This window comes from Microtus oregoni, unplaced genomic scaffold, assembly GCF_018167655.1.
Source record: "Microtus oregoni isolate MIOR12 unplaced genomic scaffold, Mior012 000001F_ref0000356, whole genome shotgun sequence".
Classification (NCBI taxonomy): domain Eukaryota; kingdom Metazoa; phylum Chordata; class Mammalia; order Rodentia; family Cricetidae; genus Microtus; species Microtus oregoni.
The window spans coordinates 55,301,090-55,307,486 of NW_024543060.1; positions in this window are offsets into that span (position 1 = coordinate 55,301,090).

Here is a 6,397-nt window from a genome sequence, read left to right on the forward strand (position 1 = left end):
AAGTGAAATGTCAAATGAAGGAATTCTCACTCTAAAAACTGTACTCTTTGTCAGCACAGATGCTGTACTGTCTCCATATAATATCACTGTGATTACGCCATTGAAAACGATGCACTAAAACCTTATCCACCCCTTCTGATATTGACATACTATCTCTTTGTTACCTTTATATTTGACTACATCTTCTCTATTTGTCTTATAAGCACAATTATTTTTTAGAGGTATTGTTTATAAATTTATTATTTTTTAATGTATTCTTCACCACGTAATCTGTAAGGAACCACTTGTCAGAACAGGCCCATTGAGCCTACAGTGGAGATGTATCTTTGCCAGAGTCTTCACTAGTATTAGCAGCATGGGTCTGAGAGGGCGGATGAGTCAAAACAAAAGGCCCCGCTACACCTTCGCCTGGCCACCCAGCTTCCGAGTCTTTCTGTTTGCTGAGGAAATTCATGTCCTCCTAAAAGGAATTCTTCAAAGAGTCAACAATTTCCAGTTCCCGCTTGGACTGGTGTCTCTTGGCGCCTGCCTCAAGGTTGTTGTCCTAGAATTGCATTCAAATCTGATCTGGGAAAGACCCACTCCTCCTTGGGGCTGATAGCTTCCTCTTGGATTCCCCTTTGCTTGGCTGGAATAGCTTTCAGATCTTGTTTGTGGGTGGCCCATTTTCAGAGTGGTTGCATGTCGAATAATGCCTCCCTCTTGGTTGGTAGTTGGGGCAGGTAGAGAATGTTAGGCTCAAAAAACATTTCTTTTGGTTTCCAGAAGGCATACTCCTTTTTCTTACTTGTCTTCTGGAGCTACTGATGGCCTACCCAGTGCCAACAAGATTCTCATTTCCAGTGGATGACTTGCTCTGGATCTTTAGAATGTTTCTCTGTACCCTTGCTGTCTAAAATGTCACAAGAACGATGTTTTAGGTTCATTATCTTCATTCGTTCTATTTTGCATTTTCTGGTCTCTGACAATGTGAAGTCCTGTTTCTTCACATCTGGAAATTTGTTTCTTCTTCTGTTTTGTCTGTTTTCTTGTTCTGAACATCTACATATTAAGACTTGTGGATATTTTCAATATCATTTTTTTTCTCTTATCTTTTTATTTTCTCCTAACCTGACTCGTGAATTTCTAATTTGGACAAACAGTTTTCAACTTTAAGACGTCCATTTGGTTTCTGGCTTTCTTTCTCTTGGCCGTCAGTCCTCACTCCACAAATGCTTCCTGTTGAAACTGTGTGTTTTATGAGGGCACTGAATGTAATTACTTCAAAGACAGTTTCTATTCCTGAATTACCTGTTTCATCCAGGGTCAGTGTGTTTTCTCCACCTGATCTTTTCATCCTTATTTTTTCCTTCTCACCTTTTATGCTCAATGACTTTTTATTCTTACTTCCACTAGGAAGGGTGAGCTTGTTCAACACAACTGACTGCTTTTTGTGTGTACAGGCCTTACCTGTACCTGGAAGGGCACTTGCCATCAGCATCCGTTGCTTTAGACTGTGTAGTAATATTTTTGGTTGGAGCCTAGCCTTGAACGGCTGAGCCATCTCTCCAGCCCTAGACTGTGTAGTAATAGAGGAATGGCCTACCCCTACTTCAGTCTCTCCCAGTTTCCTGCAAAATTGGGCATCATTTTGCTCAAGTGGGATTTACCCTGCCCAGGCTCCTCCTCTTGAAGGCTCAAAGGCAAGCAAGTCCTCTATTTCTGCCTGAGTGTGTGGCACAGGAAAGGGGCTGTGGAAGATAATTCAACCGCCATTCCAGTTAGTGCCTTCCAAACCCACTCTTCTCTCCCAGTTTTTGCTCCTCTGGCTCTCTGGGTCCACTGCCAGGAGAAGTAGCCCTGGCCTTTCTTACAGGTTCTCTCATTAATATGATTTAATCTGTCAATACAGTCCTAAGTATTTATAATTTGAAGACATTTGTCTACCTCTCTAGTTCCCTGATGTCCCTACTCCTAAAGACCCAGTGTCGTCCTTACCACTCTGCAGGTCTTGGGTGTTTATGGGTCTTATATGTGTACCTGTCTGTCACCTTGAGCAAGTGTTTCCACTGCATCTCTGGACTTCTCTGTTTTGACACAACGTCTGTGTGTGTGTGTGTGTGTGTGTGTGTGTGTGTGTGTGTGGGTGTGTGTGTGCGCGCGCGCGCACACGTGCGTGGCTGTGTGCATGTTGCTTTTCCATTGAACAACTTCTATTTTTTCCTGGTCAGCTCTTCAAATAATGAGAGCTAGGTTAATATTCTCCTAGCCTTTCAGAGTTAATTATTTTTAAGCATGGCTCACTGAAAGCCCAGTTATATTGTTATGGGAGTTTTCTTCTGAATCTCTTCCATCTTGCTAAAGGAATCCAAAGGCGTGTTAGCTCATGGAAGTTGCGTCCTATCTACCACATCACACATCTCCAGTTACTGCTGCTTTTCCATCCCAGACAGATAAGACCGATGCTGTATCACCTGCAGCTGCTTTGAAGACTCTCCCCAATGACGACATCTTTAAAATGGGGGAAAATCGAATTTCAATCCAAGAACTCGGGGGATGCCGGCTTAGCTTCTAATTTGTACTCAGCTAGATGTTACACCCGAACAAAAGCCACCCAGAACCTCTTGGCTGCAGTCATCTGGCTAACTGATGGCATTGTGTGCTGAGTGCTATTTGGGACAAATTATTCTCACATGGATGGAAACATGCATTAAACTAACTATGGTTTTTTTCCTGTTACATAAAAGGCAATTTTAAAACTCTAACCTATTTCTCGTGAGCATAAATGAACATTTTTTTAAGCACCCGGATTATTGTATAGTCACTACTTAATTCAGGAATATACAATACTTTAAAGTTACTGGTACATGAATAAAGAAAAGTATATTAACCTATAACAGCACAACTGTGGTGATGTTCCATAGGACCAGGCAGAGTTTTAAAAAAAGAATGAAAAAGAAAAGTAATTGACAAAATTAATGTTATAATCAACAATCACCACAAAGATTTTTCTGATATTTGTAGTTTCTTGGAATATTTTCTGCCTCTGGTCTCTTAAAAAGCAGATTTGTGAACAGAATGAAATAGGTTTCTTATGTCATACGTAAAGAAACATCTCTCGGATGTATTCTTTTTAAAAGCCATTTTAGTAGGAAGTCAATAGAAGTTCTCAATATCCATTTTTCATTTGTTTAGGCTGTGTGTGTGTGTGTGTGTGTGTGTGTGTGTGTGTGTGTGTTTGTAAAACAGCAGAAATCTTTATAGGCTAACGATTTGACAGTGTACTGGAAAAACCTGCCCTGTTTGTTCTCATGGGTCTTGCGTGGGTGAAAGTTACAGGTTCAAACTTGGTCATGCGTTTCCCCCACTAGACTTTGGCTTGGAACAGTGGACTAATGCAGTCCACATGTGTGCCAGCCCCTCCACATAGGAAGCCTAGTATCTTTTCCACTCTCTGGGCAAATGGACTATGTCAGTAGCATTTCAGGAATGTTAGCTATGAGGACTCAGAGACAAACGTTAGCTGGAATGTATGAGTCCATCTCAGGAAAATGACTTCATCACGCCATCCTCATTTTCTCCAGTCAGAGGGAATGTGAAATACCGCAGCTTCTAGAGCTATGTGGTGTTGGGCACGCCCAGAAAGGGCGAACCTTTGGGGTCTCCTGCCTGGGCAGCTGGGACTGTCTGAGGCTCAAGAATCAGGTGCTCCTGGCCCGCCTCGCTATTTTTAGCTCACAGACTACCATGCACGTTCACACTTCTTTGTCTCGGCCTGAAACTGGCCCCGGCTGTCCTTATTCACCTGGAGACATGCGACTCAGTTCAGTCAGTGTTTTCCATGGGAAGCTTTCCCTGGCTTTCTGGGGCATTTAGCTCCTTGACGTTGTACTAACAACGGTGAGAAAAGAGACAGGGCAGTGCTGGGATCTAGCCTGACTGGTGGTTCAGTTTCGTACGTTTGCTGGGCCTTTGTGTTCGCCTATCTGTAAAGGACAGAGGGTGGCCTTGAAAGAGTACTCCGAGCATAAACAACAACTGGAACTGAAGATCCCTTAGCAGAGAGGTTAGCAGGACAACAGCCCTTGGGGAGTACTGTTTCCCACTCTTCTGCTTTTTTGCCACCGTTTTGAATGACGTGAACTTGATAACTCACAGGTAGACTGACCATAGTCCACACACTATGCAAAGCATTTGGATAACAATCCTACAATGTTTCTAATTAATCCTGTGATGTTTTCTAATTATGTAAATAGTTTTTATTCGTAAAGATTCTTCCTGTAGGATCTAAAATAGAGTGCTCTATTATCTGAAGTGTGTGTAAATGATACATCAAGAGGTCCTGATCAAAAGACCACACTTGTGTTGCAACCTATACATTTGAAACAGATGTTGTGTCCTTAGCAATTAAAACTACTCTTGCACCCTCCTTGCAAACCTCTCACGTAGGCCAAGAGAACACAGTTCATGGACAGCAAGCATTTAATGAGTTTTGAATGTCACAAGAATTTGCTCTTTCCTGTCAACATTTTGTAAATATTCATCACCATCAGAGGCTCCTCCTTTAGGTCACATGCTTCGCTTTCTAGGACCACATGCGAGAGTCTTTCTCATGACAGCAAAACCATGCTGCGGGGCTGGGTGCTTTGTTCTTGCTGATTGGTTATGAATGGGTGGCTAAGGAACGCGGGGCACTGCTACCCAGGCTAGAAGTTTTCATGTCTTTCCAAGTAATTTTTATTCCCCACGAGCTACATTTCTCTGGTTGAGTTTTCCCTCTGCTTTGAGAAGTTAGGAAATTGCCAATGACTTGCTCAGTTCCTCAGTCACTGAGTATTTACAAACACAGCGATGAGAAAGCCCAGAATCTGGAGTGGAGCCTGGGTGCCAGCTCCTTCTCTTCTGCTTGCTAGTTCCACAGCCTTGAGTGAGTGACTGACATCCTCTGTCGATAGCCTGCTTGTAGGTCTTCCCCTGCCTGCCGTTCCCCGTATCAGAGTTTCCACACCCTGTGATGAGATCAGCACTGAGCATCTCTGGAAGAAAAGAGGATTTAGATACTACCAGGCTTCCCTTGGTCATCGCCCCCCCCCCCCCCACCATCACCCGTTTTCACTGTCTTTCCCTCTCCTGTTTTCCCAAAGAACTCCCTCCCTTTCTTTCCTGTGTGAAGACACAAGGAGAAGGTGGGCTGCATGAGAACAAGAATGAAGTGTTCACTGGGAACGCAGCCAGTCAGTGCCTTGGTCCTCAACTCCAAACCTCTGACAAAAACGTCCCACCCATTCTGTCCCTGGCAAAAGCTCTAGCCAGTGAGGAAACCTATGGGTCAGCTTTCTTGTCTGTAAAACAGTGGTAAGGATCATGGGAGCAGCGGGAGGCCACTGGCAGCGGAGCCCTTCATTGAATCAGTATTTCTAATTGCTAGGAACTAGGGCTGTTCATTCTTATCCCTAAGAGGCAGTGGAGGAACAAAGGCTCTCAACAAATATTTAGTAGATGAATAATGCAGAGCCATAATAGAAAGAGGCCATAAATATGGATTTTGGAACCCAGGTGGTTTCTATGAATGACTGATGTCAGAGGCCAAAAATTTAAACATTTGTATGATTAAGCCCCAACAACATATTCATTTGCCCAAAGGCAGAAATCAAAAGAAATAATGAACTCATCTGCCTAAAGTCAAAGAAGTGTTCAGTAAAAAGAAGCCATGGAGTTCTTCGCCCAAGTATTCCTTTTGCAGCCTGGCTGCAGTTGCAACTCCTTCTTTTATTTTCTAAATAAGCTTATAGACCTTGTTTAATTATTATCCAAGCTCACGAACCGCCAGGGAAATCACATTCGGAAATATACATATCTACATTTAAATGACTCCAAACCGTAAGACAATCATAATGCAGCTTATCCAAATTTGTGCTCAAAGTCAAATTCATGTGATGTAGAAATGGTGGGGGCAGGGGACAGGCATCTGGGTTGGTTCCTTCTTTGATTTGACACTTGTAGATAGCGCGTGTAAGGCGCTGGGGATGCTGCCCTTAAAGATGCGGCAGAGTCAGGAACATCTAACTCCTGGGGAAAGTAGAAACGCTACAACAAACAAACAAAACTCATCTAACTCCTGGGGAAAGTAGAAACGCTACAACAAACAAACAAAACTTAAGAACATCACTGTAATACTGACATCTGATTGGAAGGACACGGACATCATTTTCTATGTGTGTTTGTTTGTCTGTTTGCATGTGACAAGAGATTGCTATGTAGCCCAGGCAGGTCTCGAACTCATAGCAATCTCCTTGCTTTAGCTGCTTGAATGCTTGGATACTATCGTGCATCCCTTGAGAACATCATTTTCTAGAAACCCAGTTTTAAGTGCAGATGCTTTAAGTTTGTTTAAAAGTGTGATCCATGAAAGAGGCCT